Source organism: Stegostoma tigrinum, chromosome 1 (assembly GCF_030684315.1).
Source record: "Stegostoma tigrinum isolate sSteTig4 chromosome 1, sSteTig4.hap1, whole genome shotgun sequence".
Classification (NCBI taxonomy): domain Eukaryota; kingdom Metazoa; phylum Chordata; class Chondrichthyes; order Orectolobiformes; family Stegostomatidae; genus Stegostoma; species Stegostoma tigrinum.
This window is the reverse complement of record NC_081354.1, coordinates 74,749,879-74,769,258: the sequence shown is the minus strand read 5'-3', so window position 1 is coordinate 74,769,258 and position 19,380 is coordinate 74,749,879. Positions and strand designations below refer to the sequence as shown.

The following is a 19,380-nucleotide window of genomic DNA, read 5'->3' as shown; positions in this document are numbered from 1 at the left end:
AAGATGTCATGGAATAAAATATAAAAGGAGTGGTATGATTGTAATGAATTGTAGGATCATAAGATTGTAGAGTTGTAGAATTGGGAGACTGTCTGTGTGGAATTTGTATGTTCTCCCTGTGTCTGTGCGGGTTTCCACCACATGTTCCAGTTTCCTCCCACAGTCTAAAGATATGCAGGCTAGATGGATTGGCCATGCTAAACTGCCCACAGTGTATGAGGGTGTGCAGATTAGATAGATGAGTTATGGAAAATGCAGGGCTAAAAGGATAGGGTGGGGGCTGGGGGGTGTGATGTGGGGGTGGTTGAGGGCGGCATGCCATTTGGAGGGTCAGTGTGGACTCAATGGACCAAATGGCCTACATACATGCTGTAGGGTTTCTATGATTCCGAGATTAAAGAAACAAAGTATCATCCAGAGTAAGTGTGAATGGCAGAATAATGAACAGCTCTGACCATAAGCAAAAGAATGGAAAATAAAACATGGACAGGCACATGACATAAAGATCAAACTAAAAGACAGACCTCATAATATGAAAGAGTTCAACTGAATACTCAATCCAGAAGATTGTTGAGTGCTTAATCTTGCCTGGATCACTAAAGATTAAAAACAAACAGGGTCTTTAAAGCTGACATCAATGAAGTCACTCATGGCAATATACTCCCTGAGACAAAAGATGTGATCTTATTATACATTTCATGGAAAAAAACTTCTGATGGTAGATATGACAACGTCAACTGGTCTTAACAAAAAGGGCAGCTGTGGGATTTTGCAGTGTGGGACATCTATTATTTGCAGTTAATTGATTCCCCGAAGGCTGACAGTCTAGCCTTATGAGCAGCAACATCATTTACCTCAATTTTCTATAATTTTATTGCACAGGGATTCAGATCAGAAAATAAGATAATTAAAACTGGAATAATTAACAATGCAATTATGCTTGAAAATTAGGGTCTAACTTTCATAAGCTTATCATACATTTTGAATGTTTTCTGGTTCTCACCAAAACTTTACAACAATCATTCAACGACAAGACAGAAACAAATCAAGAGGCACTTTTATGAGACTTGCTAAGGCACTTCAGAGGAAGACAAATGAGCAGCAAAGATTACTGGAAGAGGTACGTAATGGAGAATGGCTGAAGACCTCGTCAAACAGACAGATTTTCAGGGATCAATTACAAATTAAATAGAATGCTGAACTATAGTCAGTGGGGAGGGGGCAGGTGTGGCTGATGGGAATGTTGCAGAATAGAAGTCAGAGAATATCATGGAGAAATTTTAAAATGTCCTCATTAGATCACATAGAATTTCATGCCATTTTGATCACCAAGACAAAACAGAGATATTCAGGTAGTGAAACGACAAAGCATGAGGCTCAGCTATAGGTCATGATGATTCATCTTGATGTTCCTGACACCTAGGTAATCTCTGGTCCTGCAACCTGTAACTAAACCTGTAACTATCTAAATGTAAATGTGCTACATGGGCTGGAGCCCAAGCTCGAGGCTGGAATTAGGTGCTGCCGAATGCTTCCATGAGGCTGGAGCTGTCTGTATAGAATGAGTAGTAAAGGCAAGCAAGCAGTCATGATGGAGCCTGCAACAGGGAGAAGGCAGCATTTTGCAATGCAATAACTAAGCACAAAGTAACCACAGAGTCAAAAGGAAAGTAACTCCATCTCCCTGACAGGTGTACACCAACGTGCACCAGACCACAAAGACCACGAGAAATAGGAACAGGAGTAGGCCTCTCCATTTTCTGTTAGTCACCCAATATCTGTGTGAATATGTATCTTCAAAGTTGTGGGCTCTCATCTTATTAAGTATCTTCACCTTTGATAACATATCACCCGGGCCCTCAAGCCTGCTCCACCATTCAATAGGATCAAGGTGGATCTGACATTCTTTCCATTCACTTTTCCGCTTTTCCTCATGGCACTTGATTCTACAATTCCCCCTCCCGATTGATGAAGAATCTATCCCAAACTTAAATATACGCAAGGGCTCTGCCCCACTACTCTCTGTAGCAAGCTCTTAACCCTCTAATGGAAGAAATTCCTCCTCATCTCAGTCTTAAATTGGCACCCCTTAATTCTGAGACTATGCCCTCTGATCCAACACTCTCCCACGGGTGGGAATATTCTGTCAGAACTTACTCTATCAAGTTCCTAAGGAACCCTATATGTTTCAATGAGATTATCTCTCATTCTTCTAAATTCCAATGAGTAGAGTCCCGACATGCTTATAGGAGAGAACAATACATAGAGCTGGATGAACACAGCAGGCCAAGCAGCATCTTAGGAGCACATGTGCCACAGATCCTCCAGCACCTGCAGTTCCTATTATCTTTGATACATGTTTATAGGATGTGTCTTATGCTCACAGGACAGAGCTCTATCCCCTTGTGTTGCAGATTTCTGCAGTTTTTCTTCATTTAGATATTACGTCATTATTTTGTTCTCCCTTCCAAAATAAACAACTTGACATTTTCCTCCATTAGTCTCCGTTTGCCAACTCTTTGCCCACTTACTCAATCTATCAATATCTCTGCGTAAACTGTTTATATTCTACTCGCAACCTGCCTTCCCTCCGATTTTTGTATCATCTGCAAATTTGACGCCAGAACCTAGGCTACCTCTTTAATTTGTACAAGACCAAGGAAGAACAAATGATTTGCATGACAATTAAAGATATCTGCACCTTCACCAAGAAGGCCACACCCAGAGCTACATTGGCAATTGGCACAAGTCTGAATAAAATGAATCTTTCACTGCCATTTCTTTCTCTTTACAGTCAATAGTAAAAATCAGTTTCAAAATAACCACCCAGGGAACATGCCAGGAGAGTTTAAGAAAACAATGCCGAAATTTGGTTGAACGTGAATGCTTCACCACAGAAAATAGACAAGATAGGAAGGCTACACCAACATTTCAACCAGAGGACAAGTGAAGGAAAAGAAGGGACAAAAACAAAGTTGCTGGAAAAGTTCGGCAGATCTGGCAGCATCTGTGGAGGAGAAAGCAGAGTTAATATTTCGGGTCTGGTGAGGGTTCTGAGGAAGGGTCACCGGACCTGAAATGTTAATTCTGCTTTCTCTGCCACAGATGCTGCCAGACCTGCTGAGCTTTTTGCTCCTGATTTACAGTATCCGCAGTTATTTTGGTTTTTATGAAGGAAAAGAAGAATGGAGTTAGTTTTTGTTCACTGCAGCAGAGGGACTGTTCAGACATGCTGGGATTGATAACCTCCTCTTCTCAAAACAAACATGGTGCTGTGGCGCTAATGCAGGAAAGCTTACTTATTCTTTAGACATTTATTTCTCATTATTTGCATTGAACATTAATCCACTTGTTTTAAACTGCTTAAATAGGAGATAAAGTCAGCGTTTTGCTGTAATTATGGCCCAGGAGGAAGAGGTCATATTCTTGGGTTACTCAGGAAACTCTGTAACAAAGAAAAACCAAATCAAACAGGTAGCTTCATCATTGTGGATGAGGTATATGGCTCAGTGCAGGAGGTCTTAAAATCATACAGCAGGGAATTCTGGATAGCCTAAGTATTAGGTTAGAGAGGGAGAGCAGGATTAACAAAGTTGTTGGTTGAGAAGCAGTAGACACATGTACAATAAATAATGGGAAAGTAAAAGAGAAATAAGCAGGCTTAAGTTCCAAGAAATAATATCCAGGGGGTATGTCAATATTGTTCATCATAACTCAGTGGAAAATCCACAGAACTCTGCAGAAAGTGTTCCTTAGGACCACTAGGCATTGTATGCTGCAGCAAAAATCAAGACATGCAGGAGTGATCAATATCATAACCTTGATTCATCACTGAAGATGCCAAAGCATAAATATAGCTGCTCACTGTAGCTACTTGGGAAGTGATGTGCGGAATAATTGTCACTGGGTCAGGGTCAGTGGCACAACTAGTATATGTAATAGTTTACTGCAGGATCAAGCTTAGCTATAATATGTACAACTGTGCATGTTGGGACTGGGTGTCAAGTCTCTTAGCCACTAGTTGATACAGCACCCGCCATACTTGTGTTGTTCTTAAACAGCGGTCAAGTGCTGGTTCACTGCGTCATCTGCCTGCAGGCTTATGCCTGGAGTCCCCCTTCATGTTGTCCTGTCATTTCTTCCTCCTGCTCCCTTCAGCCATAGCAACAGCTACTGAGATATATTGTGAGCTTTTCGAAAAGCTTTCAAAAAGTTCAGTCCCCTATTCAGACACAGCTTGTTAATTAAACTCATCCTCCAAATTTAATTTACATTAAATTTCTGCTCAATTATTAGTACTCCTGTAGCAGAAACGGTGATTTATTTGTACCTGTGTTTGCTCAATTTGGTTTGCTGTTCTCACTGCTCACAATGCAGTCTCCTCTATCAGAGGCAAACGCAGGCCTGGGGCGGGATGTTGGGGGGGTCACATGGCAGTTCATTCAGTCTGCAACCAGAATGCCAAGCTTAAAGTACTTTGCACTCACGCTCACATTTCTGTCCTCTGCCTGCTGCACTACTCCACTGAAGCTGAACACAAGTTGAAAGAACAACAGCTCATCTTTGGATCAGGCATTTTGTAGCCTTCTAGTCTCGATACCAAGTTCACCAATTTCAGACCTTAAAGGTCACCCACAAAAGCAGAAATTTCTGGAGAAACTCAGTTGCTGGAGAAAGTTGCTAGGAAACCCCTTCTTCAGAGCTGGTCACTGAACCTGAAACATTAACTCCGGTTTCTCTCCACAGATGCTTCCAGATTGGTGCAGCCAGCAACTATTACCCGTCCTTAGTTGTCCTTGAGAAGATGGTGGTGAGCTGCCTTCTCCAGAAGTTTCTGTTCCAGACTTCCAGCATCTGCAGTTCTTTGGGGTTTTGTCTTCATTTAGAAGAACTCTGTCACCCAGTTTGATTGCTTTATTCCCCATGCGCTGGTCAGAGTATTGTTTTTCATCTTGTTGCTGTCAGACACAGTTGTTCATTATTCTGCTATTCACACTCGCTCTGAAAAATTTTGTTTCTTTACTGTGACCATTGCATTCCATTTGCCTTTTCTTCCGATGATGTTTGATATTCTGTTTTGTTCTTCCTCCCTCCCCCACTTCAAAAGGATAAAACCCATCATACTTCTACCTTCCTTAAGTTCTTGAACATTAAAAGTTAAACATTGCTGGGGTACAACAAAACTGCAGAAAAATTGAGGAGAAGCAAGCCAACAGCAACTTCCAGCAAACTCCAAAAACCTCTGGACGAAAGCCTTGCAGGTGAAGGGCTCAACTAAAGATTATAGAATCCCTACACTGCAGATAGAGGCCATTCATCCCACTGAATCTGCACTAACCCTCCAAAGAGCACCTGCAAATCCCTAGTAGCTATGTGGCAATTTAGCATGGCCAATACACCTAAACCCCATATATTCAGAGTGTGACAGGACACTGATCACTCAGTTCATGCAGACATGAGGGAAACATGCAAACTCCACACAGACAGTTACCAAAGGCTGGAATCAAACCTGGGTCCCTAGCGCTGTGAAGCAGCAGTACTAACCACTGAGCCACCATTAGCTCATATGTTCCAATTGGTGTTCTATTTTCATTTCTGTCTGTCATTCAGTATATCAAAATCATTTTGTTCTTCTATTGACATAATATTCTTCAAAATTTGTTTCATCAAAATTATATCATGAAATGTTTTCTGGTAATAGAATGTCATCTACAAAAGATTGTGAAACAGAAACCTTGCATCAAATGTGAAATTTAAGTGACATGAGGGTAAATCAATTGTTTTTCGTTCATTCACATGCTGCAGGCCTTGCTGGCTAAACAATCATTTATTGCCCATCTCAATCTGCCCTTTAGAAACTGATGGACAGCTGCTTCTTGAGGTGTGGTGACACCGACAGAGTTGTAAGGAAGGGAGCTTTAAGATTGTGACCCAGCCGTCTAACTACCAAATGACACCATTGTTCTGTTATTCCCACATTCTTATCACTTAATCTGCACTATCAGCACCTTTCTCTCCCCCATCACTCCACCCCATTCACTATCGCATAAATGCTGCTCCCTCCGCACTTCATATCAGCTCTGATGAAGAGTCATCTAGACTTGAGATGTTAGCTTGCTCTCTCTCTTTAGATGCTGCCTGACCCAGTGTGATTGCCAGTACTTTTTGTTTTCACTCCCAATGTAGTGATAGTGAGGGATTCAGCAATGATAATACAATTGGATGTCAAGGAGCGATGGTTGGATCCTCTCTTGCTAGAAATGATCATTATCAAAACTTGCGTTACTTGCCTCTTATCAGCTCAAATCTGAATGTTGTCCAGATCTTGGAGCCATTTGTTAGCACTACCAAGGACCTTCTCCATCAATTTGCTAATGTGTGAAAGTAGACAAATGAGGGGATAATTACTCAGATTGAATTTGTCTTTTGGTTTTGTGGGCAGAACATAGCAATGCAATTTTCCACAATGCCACATGGGTATTCTTTTAAACACTGTTTCATGGGATGCAGGCATCGCAGGCTGAGCCAGTGATTATTGCCCCTTCTTAGTTGTCCTTGAGAAGGTGGTGGTGAGCTGTAGCCCATGTGCTGTAGGTAGAGCCACGATATGGTTGGGAAGAGTATTCCAGTATTTAGACTCAGTGACAGTACATTTCCAAGTCTGGATGGTGAGAGCTTGCAAGTGATGATATTCCCATACTATCTGCTGCCCATGTCCTTCTGGATGACCGCAGTAATGTATTTGGAAGATGATGTCTCATGAGTCATGGAGAGTTTCTGCAGTACATCTTGTAGGTAATACACTGTTGCTATCTGCATTGGTGTTAGAAGGAGAGCGCGTTTGTCGGTGTTGTGCCAGTCTAGTGCACTTCTTTGTCCTGGATGGTGTCAAGCTTGTGAGTTGTTGGAGCTGCACTCATCCAGGCAAGCAGCAGCAAATCTACCACATTGCTCATCAAACATGACAAGCAGTGGTGAGGTTTCTGTCCAATTTCCCTGATCTATTCAATTGAATCTAAGAATTGAAATCAGTGCTGCTGTCTGATGTTTGCTGTTTCGTAAACAACTACATACCCCTACCCACTCCACCCACATACAAATACAACAGAAACAATCTTCAACCACTTCTGTTTTGGTGTTCATAAACATAATAATCCAGAAGGGAACTTAATATCACTTCTAGGCCACCATCCAACATTCCTCTCTACCCTTCTGAATACAATTGCACACATGCTTAGCTCTGAATAACAATCACTTCAATGCTTTGAGCCACAGCGCTTAAGGAGAAGCAAGCTTTTTAATTTGAGATAAGGTTCAATAATTCTGTGCTTTCATAATGTATACAGTACGACAAAAAAATCAGATGCATGGCCCTCTTATTAAACAGCGCTTCAATCAAAGATGGTTATCAGTAAATACTACTCAGATTTCAATAAGAGAACTTAGAAGCTTTAACTTAGTTAGAAATATTTGAACTGCAAATATCTAAATTTCATCATGATAGGCTCAACTCTATATACAAACGCTTTGTAAAACTACATCTTTCAAAGAGACCCACAATGATAGTTACAGATGTTCCTTGTACTGTCTAATAATAGTGAGTAAATTTCTCCATTACCACAAGTTCCAGTGCAGAGTGGAATCAGTGTTAAAGAAAAAAGCAAAATGCTGCATAAATTGGAAATTGGAAGCAAACAGAAAATGCCAGAAATGCAAAGTGAACATCCATTAGCATGGCAGGTGAAAATACTTTAAATGGTTCTGTTCTCTCACATAGATGCAAACTGACCTATTGAATGTTTCCACTAATTTCAGGTCTTGTGATCTATGTTTCTAACCCAGGAGAACATAAGGCTAATATACAATCCCTCCGCCAGTGTCAGCAATGTAAGATTGTGAGCGATGAGACTTCAGATGAAACAGAAACAGAAACACACTAAATATATCTTCAAAGGGTGAGGGGTAAGCAAATTAAGTTAAATGTGCAAACAATTACTTGTATGTTGAAAATAAACCTTTCTAGACTACTCAGTTGAACTTTCACACCATCGCGTTTAATGGTGCAGGATGTAGAATGACAACTGCAGTTTGACTTAAACAGGATCATGAAATGAAGGATAAAAGCTTCTTTCCTGCAGGAAGAAAGGATGTTAAGGGTCACCAATTATTTGAAAATGATGTGTACTTGTTGGAAAACACAAAGCAGTACTGCAGATGTTATCAATGCATCTGGCAATGTTTCAACATGGACCCACCATTACAACATGCCCATTGTTTCATTGCGATGAAACAGAAAAAGCTTTTCTTGTTCTTCTCAGTTCCCCAAAACATAATGAAGACGTTTCCTCAAAGACTACCAAAAAGTATCCATTAAGATCAAACTCATTCCGATAAGCTGCTCTCTCAGGTTGATCAACTGATGGCTGACAACCTGCTGAAACCCATCAAAAAATGACGACACTGTTCTTGTCAGATAGAAATACTGTTTGATAAAGGAAAGAAATGATACACATGTAGAAGGTCAAACACATACATACACTCACCCTGAAATGATAGTATCCACATAGATGTGCCTTTTTTTCCCACTTCTTTTAGACTGGGAAACCTCATTATGTTTAAAAAAAGTCATAACTACAACACTGTAAAGATCTAAGGATTACAGGTTTGACCTGCCTGCACCACTTGACTCTCTGCTGTCACTCCTCTGCCCCTTTTATTGGGTAAAGTTTTCCATTAAAAATGTCATCATCCACATTTATGATAGAGGTGACCACATTAGATTGTGCAACTACCAATGAAGATATGCCAGCTCAATTTTTTTTGTGGAACTTCAAGAAAAATGAATAGCAGGCAGACAGCTAATGCTCCAAATACCATTTTGGTTTTATTTTCCATTTGAAAATGAACTTTGTGTCTGCTATTTACTCCTGCTTTACTAAATCGCCTGACTTAGTGAGAAGATCAAAAGTCATTGCCACCTTCCCCATTAGTCACCAGCCTGGCCCATTCCCATTCCAGACCAGTGCTTGCCCAATTTTTGTGTTTTCCTCTCCTTTTTACAGTCACAATCAGAGACATAATCATTTATGTTCCCATGAAGCATTTGGATGTTAAGGACGCATTTTAAACCTCATTAAAATGGTAATGGAGGGCCCCAATGTTTAGTTCAGGATTCCTGAGGGAAATTGAGCTGCCCAGGGTGAAGCAGGCTGTGATTTAACCCAGAAAGCAACTGCGCCAAACTGAATTCTCTTTATGTTTAATCTGGACATTTGCTGCGGAATGATCAATTTTCAGAAGCCTACTTGCAGGCAGCCTTTCACCTGACCAATTTGAGTGAATGCTCCATAGAACATGTACATGTCAAGGCTGACAAGCTTAGAGGAATGTGTATCTTTTGTCTCCAGTCCTGTGAGAGACACACTAGTATTACATTAAAACCAAATACAAAGGTGCCCGCTTGAACGTGAAACTAGGAAATTAATAAACAGGCTAATCTACAAAAGCAGCATAAATTTATGAGCTGTTTTGTGACTGTTCTTCACCCTTTGATCATCCCATTACAATAAATATGAACTCCTGAGATACCATTTTAGTACTTCTTCATTAAAGACGTCACTTTGGCAAACTGACAAGATTGGTAGTTATATTTCTTTTTGTGGGCTGCATTTGGCTTTGCATTTCATCCATCCCACTCCCATTATCTGCCTTTGATCCATTAAATAACACATTATATCAGTACATAACAGATGAAGGAGGTGCATAACCTGAAGGGGTGTTTACTTGAAATATAAGGCATTTGAACAGTGTCAGTAGATACCAACGTGTAATAGCACTTCAATGTAACAAGATAAAAGGAATATGAGAAATGAAGATTCAGAATCTTTCGCATATTTGTTCCATCAGGTTTCAGAAAGTAATGTATCGCTGGGAAGGGAGACTGCAGGAGACTGGTTGGGTTTGATAGTAACCAGCAGCTTGCTCTCTCTTAATGAAACAAAGGTGTTTGAGGGATTCAAATAATCAGCCTATTTCTATTTGGACTGCAAACTTTCATTCATTGGCAATCTGGAGACACAGGCCAAAATGGCAGCTGGCCAAAACAGATATTGAATCATCTTCACTCTTAGTAAAATTCCCAGCATGAAACCGCTTCAGCGTCCAAAATGGAGCATTTTATTTCTCTGATTTCACTCCACAAACGCTGTTAGACCCGCTAGGCTTTTCCAGCAATTTGTTTTTGCTTTTGATTTACGGCATCAGCAATACATTTTTTTTTAGCAAAATAATAGTGGTCATCTTGAGTAACAAAGTAGTATGGAATGAAGGAAAACAAAATTTGCATCTACAATATTTTTTGAAATCATGCCTCAATAGTAAGTGCTTCCTTCTAACAAAAGCTTTGATTCAAATCAGCATAGATGTCAAACAAAAATCAGTACTCAATGCATGCATTGGGCAATTATAAAATCCTGTGAGTCTCACTAAAGCTTTGCAACAGAAACAATTATATGTTTACTTGTGTGTTTGGGTTCATCCCATGCCAAATCAATCTTTGGCATAATGCTGTTTCTCCTCCTCCCAACAAACCTCCCCCACCCTCCCCCCGACCTCCCGCCATATCCAGTTTTCTTCTCATTCATTGTTTTCAATAACAACTTGAATGATTTCCAAAAGCGAATTTCTGTCTCCTTTATTGAATTTTTTTTATCTAAAGCTCCATAGAATGGCAGCTTGTTTACTCAAAACCAGAAAGCAAATTAGTACAGAAGTGGTCTGATCACTGAGTGTTCATATGTCACTGCAGACACACACAGCTTTTTAATTTCAGCTCTGCTAAGTGGGAAATTAGTAGTTTGCTGTTATCTTACTTAGCAGAAGAATAGGGCGCAGCGCAGAGATGTTTTTATTTCCTTTCAATTTAATGTGGCACCATTTTACATTTGATTGCTTGTCTTAGCAGTATTTATGTATTTTCATTTTCTATTGCTGTGCCACATGATGAGTTTGGGTTTGAGACAGGCCAGTAAAGAAGAAAGCAAGACAAGGGTAGTCTTCAGGCTTATTTCTCAAAGTAACACTACTTATTATGCCATAATCTAAATACTATTACATTTGGCAATCTTGCACACTCTGACTTTTAGTTATATTAGGTAGTCACAAATGTATCTTTTTGAAGTGTTTATGTTCATGTGCTCTCTGGGTCTCTTTCGGAGTGTCACACATTTCAATGCACTTCTTCCAGTGTACTTTCTGGACTGTCCTAACTCTGCCCACACTGTGGTGTTTATACCCAATGATGTGTAGTTTTATGGCAAAATTGTAAATTTGCTCTCAGATCCGATTACCCCAGGCAACGTTATACACTCAATCATAAAGAATACACTTGAAATGCTATAATTATATTGCATTTGCCATGAAGAAGCATAATACTCAGGGTGTTAATTGCTAAAAAATCTTTCAGCCCCATTTAAGTACTTTGTTTAAGCTATTTCAGCAATTCAAATCAAGATGATATATATCATTGTGCCATGATCACAAACAACTGAGAAAAAAAAATTCTAAAGTAATTCTTTGTTCAGATGATGTGGGTAGTGGCATGGCTAGGAATTATTGTTCCTCATTAATTGTCCTAACTGAAGTAGTGATTAGCTGCCTTCTTGAATTGCTGAGGTCTGTTTTTGGTAGGGACACCCACTATGCTGTTAGGTGGGCGATTACAAGATTTTAGCACAGTGATAGTGAAGTAGTGGCAATATATTTCCAAGTCTGGAAAGTGAATGGCTTGGAGGGGAATTTGCAGGTGGTGGTGCTCTCAGCTTCTGCTGTCCTTGTTCCTTTAAGCTTACACAAGAAAGTAAATAACAGGATCATGATGATTAAACAATTGGGCCCCTTGAGCTGCTTGGCCACTAAAAACAACGCTGACTGACCTTCTGTCTTAACACCACTTTACCACTCATTTCTCATATTCAATGATTTTCTCAGAGGCCAAAAATATAACACTATTCTAAATATATCCACAACTCCACAAGGGGAAGAGAATTTCTAGAATTTATAATCCTTCGAGTGAAGATATTTTCCTCCTCTCCATGCTAAATTATGCGGTCCTTATCATGGGACTGTGCTCCCCTGACATAGATTCCCCAGAATATGGGAGCAATCCATGTCTATTTTTTCAAGCCTCTACAGAATCTTGCATATTTCATGTTTCTTGTCATCTAATCTCCTTGCAATACAGGCCAACATGTTTACTGTTTGTGTTCCTTAAAGAACTCCATGCAAGTATCTCTGAACATTAACATAAACAAGTTTCACACTAATCAAGAATTCTAAAAGAATTTTTAATGCCAAAGTGAATAAACTCAATTCCTGCATTTATACTCCATTTTTCATTTCAGTGCCCAACACCCACTGCATCCCAAAACCAGTCCAACCTGTCTCTGCCTCCCTAACCTGTGCTTCCTCTCACCCATCCCTTCCTCCCACCCCAAGAAGCACCTCCATCTCCCACCTACTAAACTCATCCCACCTCCTTGACCTGTCCGTCTTCCCTGGACTGACCTATCCCCTCCCTACCTCCCCACCTATACTCTCCTCTCCACCTACCTTCTTTTCTCTCCATCTTCGGTCCGCCTCCCCTTCTCTCCCTATTTATTCCAGAACCCTCACCCCATCCCCCTCTCTGATGAAGGGTCTAGACCCGAAACGTCAGCTTTTGTGCTCCTGAGATGCTGCTGGGCCTGCTGTGTTCATCCAGCATCACATTTTATTATCTTGGATTCTCCAGCATCTGCAGTTCCCATTATCACTTCACCTGCCTGTCTCTTTATAGCCTCTTATCCCTAGCTTTATCACCAAGATTTACTCATGCAGTGGCATTTAGTAATGAAGCTGGAACAGTAATCAAGAGTCCCAGACCAATGTTCTGGGACATGGTTTCCAATCTACATGGCAGATGGCAAAATATAAATTCATTAGAAGTCTAGAATGTAAAAGCTAGTCTAATGGTGCCCATGCAATCATAATTGATTGTTGCAAAAATTTACTTTTTCATTAGAGTTGTTCAGGAAAGAGAAATCTGCCATCCTTATCAGGTCTGGCCTACATGTGACTCGAGACCCACAGTAATGTCGTCTGATTTTTAACTGACATCTGGGGCTACTGGGGATAGTCAATAAATGCTGGTGTGGCCAACGATGCCCACATCCAATGAACGCCTTTTAAAAAGTTCCTCAAGTTTCTCTAACACATTTCCTCTGGTATTAATAATCACTTGAAGCTTGTCATTTTCAGTATTTCCTTGGTAACACTTAATTTCTGGTGTGTAATTGTATCTTCTCCTGTAAGTAGTGTCTGGAGTCACATGTAGGCCAAACCAGATGAGGATGCCAGATTTTCTTCCCTGAATGACATTGGTGAATCAGATTTTTTTTTACTCCCAACAATTGACAGTGGTTCTGTGGTCACAATGAGGCTTGCTTTTTATTCTAGATTTTTTAAAAATTAAATTCATGTAGGATTCAAACTCCTCCAGTGAACATACCACCACTTCCCTGTACTTTAATGTGTTTGAAACAAATATAATACGCATTGCTTTATCGTGCATACCATCAGTTTTACTTGCTTAGATTTTGCTTTCATTGCTATAATCTATGTCTTTGCAATGGAGAAGCAAGCCCTTTCAAATGATTACTGTATGCTATTACGTGAAAACAGTTTCATCCCTGAAACAACACACAATGTAGAACATAACTGAATACAAGCTGACCACAGCTGGGTGTCAGCTCTGAGTGCGGGTTTAAATCCCACTGCTGTCACAGTGTTGTATTCCCTCTGTCATTGGTGAGTAACATAGGTCAAGTCTTTTGAATTCAGTTTATTTGAAAAGCTCATGTAGATTTAATTAACAGCACACACCACAACACATAGTTCCAGATAACTCTTATGTATACATCCTCATGCTGTTTGAGTATACCTGGCAATAAATTTCATCCTGGTTCTCGGCTCATTAGCAAATACCTAAAACAATAATACAGCAATAAAAAGTAAACATTTTAACATTGAAAAATTGGAACCGGCTTGTTGGCTATGGTCTGCCCATACTGCTCGCAAAACAAAATTTGTTGCTGTACTTAGATACTTGTGACAACAAGTAATCAGATCAACGATTAGAGGTGTTATCAAATAATACTGTTGAAAAGTGCAAAAATACAGAATACATCATGAAGACAGTTGTGCTTTTTGGATTGTTACCTATGTTTTCTTTAAAAAATGTATAACAACAGCAAAGGCTTGTATTTATGCCTTTAAATTATTCAAATATTTCACTGGAGCATTGTAAATCTAAATTTTACATCAAGTCACAGAACACAAGGACAGATACTGAAAAGCCTGGACAAAGATATTTGTTTTAAGGAGCATTTTAACGAAGGAAATTGAGGTAGAGGACTGAAGAGATAATAGGGAGGGAAGTGCAGAGTTTATGGCATTGACAACACCAAATGGTGTAACAATTAAAGTTGGGAATTTTGAAGATGCCAGACTTTGATAAGCACAGATAACTTTGACAGTTGTGGGACTGGAGAGGGTTTGAAGTGATATAAAAAGACTTGAGAATGTGGAAGGATTTGGAAATAAGAATTCTGATTGTAAAAATTGAGACATTACTTGACCAGGAGTCAGTGTAGGTCAGCAACCACAAATAGTGATGGATGAATGGGACAAACAAAAACAGCAAGTGCTAGAGAAGCTCAGGTCTGGCAATATCTGTAGAGAGAAAACCAGAGTTAACATTTCAAATGCAGCGACCCTTCTTCAGAACTGTCTTTGGAGTCACTGGATCCTGAAACATTAACTCTGTTTATCTCTCCACAGATGTTGTCAGACCTGAGCTTCTGCAGCACTTCCTGTTATTGTTTGTTTCAGATATTTTAAGTATGAATGGGAATTGGTACAAATTAGGAGATGGGCAGATTCTCATTGAATGACAGAGGCATTGGAGTTGTCCCCTATTTCTAATGTAGTAGCTCAGGAAGGAACTGAGAAGAAGTGTGAATTCAGAAGCTAATTACTCATTTTAAATAGTGGAATGGGGATCACAGATCCACAGGGCTAATATCACAGGTTAAATCCTCAGAAGTCTTCAATGAGGGTCTCAACAAAGATTGCTCATTAGAACTAACAATGGGCTGTATTCATGCCATCATTGTTGCATAGCAAGAAGGCAGGCAGAATGGATGGAAATCTGGCCCTGACCAGTGCATTTTGCCTGTCAGCTCCACCAGCTCAGAATAAGGCGAAGGAGCTTCCAACTCAAGGAGGAATTCCTTAGACTTCACTACTACGGACGGCTGTGAAAGGTGAGTTCTTCTGAGATAAAGTAAGAGACTAATCTATCTCCAGATACTAATGACATCAAGAGATAGGGGCACAGAAAATGGCATTGAGAGAGATGATCAAATCATGATTTAGAATGGTGCAGCAGGATTGTGGGGCTGAATGGCCTACTCCTATGTTTCTACTTGTACAGAGTTGAGCAGAGTGGGTGGCTGTGGAGGAAATGAAAACATCATTCTCTTTGAAATCCTAGAGGTTGCAGGCCACATCCCAAAACTGGCCTGGTCGGCTTGCTTGATTCCGCTGGCTACCAGGCCTCCTGCGCAGCAGACCAGCAGATCCCAGGGTAATCCCACCTTCCTCTCCCCACAAATTCAGGCACACCCATAATGATGCAGATAAATTCTGTTGAGGCTCTGTCCAAAGGCAGCTGTGGAATAAAAGAAAGGACAAAGCCTATCTGGGCTCTGATCTATTTCCCAGCCCTTCCATATCTGCAAGTGACAAGGTGCTTAAAGTTAAGCTACTAGAAGACCTCGCGATCAGCATTACTGTAACTAGCTGTCACCTTTTATGCAGCTTTAAAGCAAGTTTTTGTTTCCTTCTGAAATTACAGTCCTTGGAAATCCATCATGTCATCATATCTTGTGAAGACATGTACATTGACAAGCTTTTATTACAGGTATGATATCCAAGAAGCTTTTGAAAATAGTAAAATGCCTCCAAGGAACAGTATTTCTCAATGGAACCAAAGAGCTCAAAGAAAATTTCCAAAACACTGAAATAACATTAAACCTACATATCTAATTGATGCACTTGGAATGTGTATAGCATATCAAATTCTGGTAACAGATACGAATGAGCAGAAACAAAGGTATCCAAAGAATTTGCAGACTGTTGCTGTAAAGCTTGAAAAAAGCACAGTCAAACAAAAAGCATATCTTGCTTTTTGAAATCTCATTTGATAAGTTCGAAATCATTCATATTGCTAAGACAGTTTGGAATGAAGTAAAATGCCCAGTTCCATTACAATACAATCTAAACAAACAGAACACATACATTATAATGTTTTATATTCCATTTATTCTCCTACACCAAAGACTTAAAGTGCCTGGGCCATGATGGTTGGAATATACTGCAGTTGTTATGTCCTGTACTGATGTCAGTACATATTCTCTTTCTATTTCTTTTTCCAAGCTTTGTTCGATTGAGTGTGTGCAACAGTTAAAACGATACTGATCAGTATGAAACAGACACGGCAGGTATGTTAACGCCATAGCAATGCACTTTAATAATCAAAAGTGGAAAGGGGTTGAACTTTAAAATTTGCTAGATCATCCAATTTTGTTTTATTTGTAATAAAAGGACATGATAGTCAAATGAGCAAATCTCTTTAGATCTGCATGATCTGAAGAAGTGGAAAGGTCAGTTTGGTGAATCGTGACCTGTAATTCAAGTTTTTCATGATAGATGTACCTTCAGAATTTCTAAATGATTTGTGTCACAAAGCAAATTTTAAATGACATGACAATATAGATATCGGGAGAATGCCCAACTCCTACTGCCAGGTGGCCGAACTAAAACAAGAGGCCAGGGGCTGAAAATAAAGGCTGAGTCATTGGAATTCTCCAAACCAGAGAGATGTAGGATCGATCAATACATTTTTGGTAACCAAGGAATCAAGGGATAGGAGGTTAGTATTCAAAAGGTATACTTTAGGTAGATCACAGGATCATATTTCTACAAGTTTCTGAATCCCCTGCATCATATAGACATCCCATTTAAAGCTGACACAAAGGACATGGAGATGAGATGTCTGCTTCCAGTCAGCTCTGGACTAAGGCAAACATTGGGTCCAGTGTTCTAAAATGGAGTTACCACATCAGCTCACAACCAAAACTCTAACAGAAGAAGTAAAAGTAAAATGGAATATACTTTCAGGCAACATTTACAATATTGCACTTCTAACATAGAGAAAGCAAGAGTAGAACATAAGCGAGACGGAACTGAAGCTAAGAGTGTGCTCCCATTAGATACAAGACAGAGCTCTGAGTAAACAGGCTGAATGCACTAACAGCCATTTGATGTACTGTCCAACATGGTGGCATGCTAATGACCACTGTTTATATCTTTGCCAGAGTACTGAGATGGCCTTCAATAACGAATGCCAGGGGCACATATGAAATTATGAAATAGTGAACAAGTCTACCAACAAGGTTAACAGGTCCATTGAACTCAAAGGCAGACAGGGAAACATTGTAATGGAGGAAGCTTTAGGCACCACAGAACGCCTGCCTATCATGACAGAGTTGGATGTTGAACCCATGGTGGAGAGGTTTGGTGGAAGTACATCCCCACCTGCTTTGGGCAAAGCTCCAGGTCTTCACACTATATTCTATCTGGACTCATCAAGCACAGGAAACAGCACTCATGTAGCATCTACACCAAATTCTCTCTCTCTGCTGGAGGCAAAAAGGTTGTGCACTTATCCAAGAACTGAGATTGCAACAACTATTGATGCTTTGGTCTATTGAGCATTGTGGTAAAGTATTTGCCCATGTTGCCCTTCTCACCACAGATTTTTGCTGAATGCATTTTCAGACCCTTAAAATCTACAATTGACAAGATTTTCTCAGTCTGACAGCTACAAGATAAATGCCTTCCCCATTCACCAAGGAATTCAACTGTGTGAGCCACAAGCAGTCTATTTAAGCTAAAGGAATAAACTGACTATCTGCTAAAGTTGATGTGATATTCTATTTCCGTGACAATATGATAGTGTCAGCTATGGCAGTGTAATTCCAGGATGCTTTGGAGATCCACAATTGGGTCAAACAGGGTTGTGTTCCAGCAGTGGCATACTTTGACATAATCTTCTCCTTGTTGACATCACATACCTGAGTGCCATCTCAAGAAGATATCTACTTACATATCAGAACTGAAAGTTATACAACCTCGATCCCTGGAAATCCTAGGCAAAAGTGAACCAAGTCTTCAAAGAGGTACTCTACACTGATGCTTCTGCACTAACATTCCACACTGAGGAACATGTTACATGGGAAATGGACAGACTCCCTCATGTCTATAAAGAAAGTTTGGTCTGATTGTCTATAAAAGGAAGATAAATGTTATGGGGCAGGACATTGTAATACTGCTCTATTGGCAATGACAATGCGACAATGGAGCTTGCTGACAGCTTCAAATATCTAAGCTCCACAATCACCAGAAAGATGTCACATGATGCTGAAATCAACACTCACAATGCAAAAGTGTCAACTGCTATGTCAAAGCTAAGTAAGAGAGTGAGTGTAGAATAACAGTTTCAGAATGACAAACTGATAGTCTACCATCACTGTGTCCTAAATGCACTCCACGTTATAGTGGTGAGACCTGGACAATTTATGCTAGACAGTAGAAAAGGCTGAACAGATTTTACCTTTGCTATCTTCGACGTATCCTCAGCATGACTTGACAGGACAAGGGTCACCAGCTTGTGAAGGAGTTAATTCCATCACCATACACTCATTGCTAAGTCACCAATATCTCAGTCATTTTCCTCAAATGACTGATGACTATGTACCAAAAGGTCTTCTGTAAGTGAACCACACTGGGTCATGACATTTTAGCAGGCATGCCTCCACTACCAAGATATATGTAAATGAGATATGAAGATAGTGGAGACTGATGCAGACAATTGGCAGAGACAGCCTTGCCAGCATGCAAGTGCTGAGCCACACCAGCCGATACTTAATACAGAGTTAACCACCATGGTATGTACTATCATCTTATCAGATGGAAGGCTGCCTCTTTTGGAAACAGGTTCAGAAAAAAATAGCAAATATTTTTGGGTTTAGGAAAGAGAACAGCTGGAGCTATGTATAAATAATGTCTTCATTCTAATTATGGCATTCGTGAGTGGCATCATTTTCCATACAGTTATGATTTAGCTGAAAAATGATCATTCCCACATTACGGTAGCAAGATATCATTACAGCATCTTATTAAATAATGCCACAATGATTGCAAAACCAGACTGCTGCA

The 19,380-nt window shown here is 40.0% G+C and overlaps 1 protein-coding gene across 11 annotated transcripts in view; it reads right to left on the bottom strand.

Moving 5' to 3' along the window:
• arhgap24 (Rho GTPase activating protein 24) overlaps nucleotides 1-19,380 on the bottom strand; it is a 451,915-nt gene that overhangs the window by 141,330 nt on the left and 291,205 nt on the right. The gene's annotated exons all lie outside the window — the stretch shown is intronic.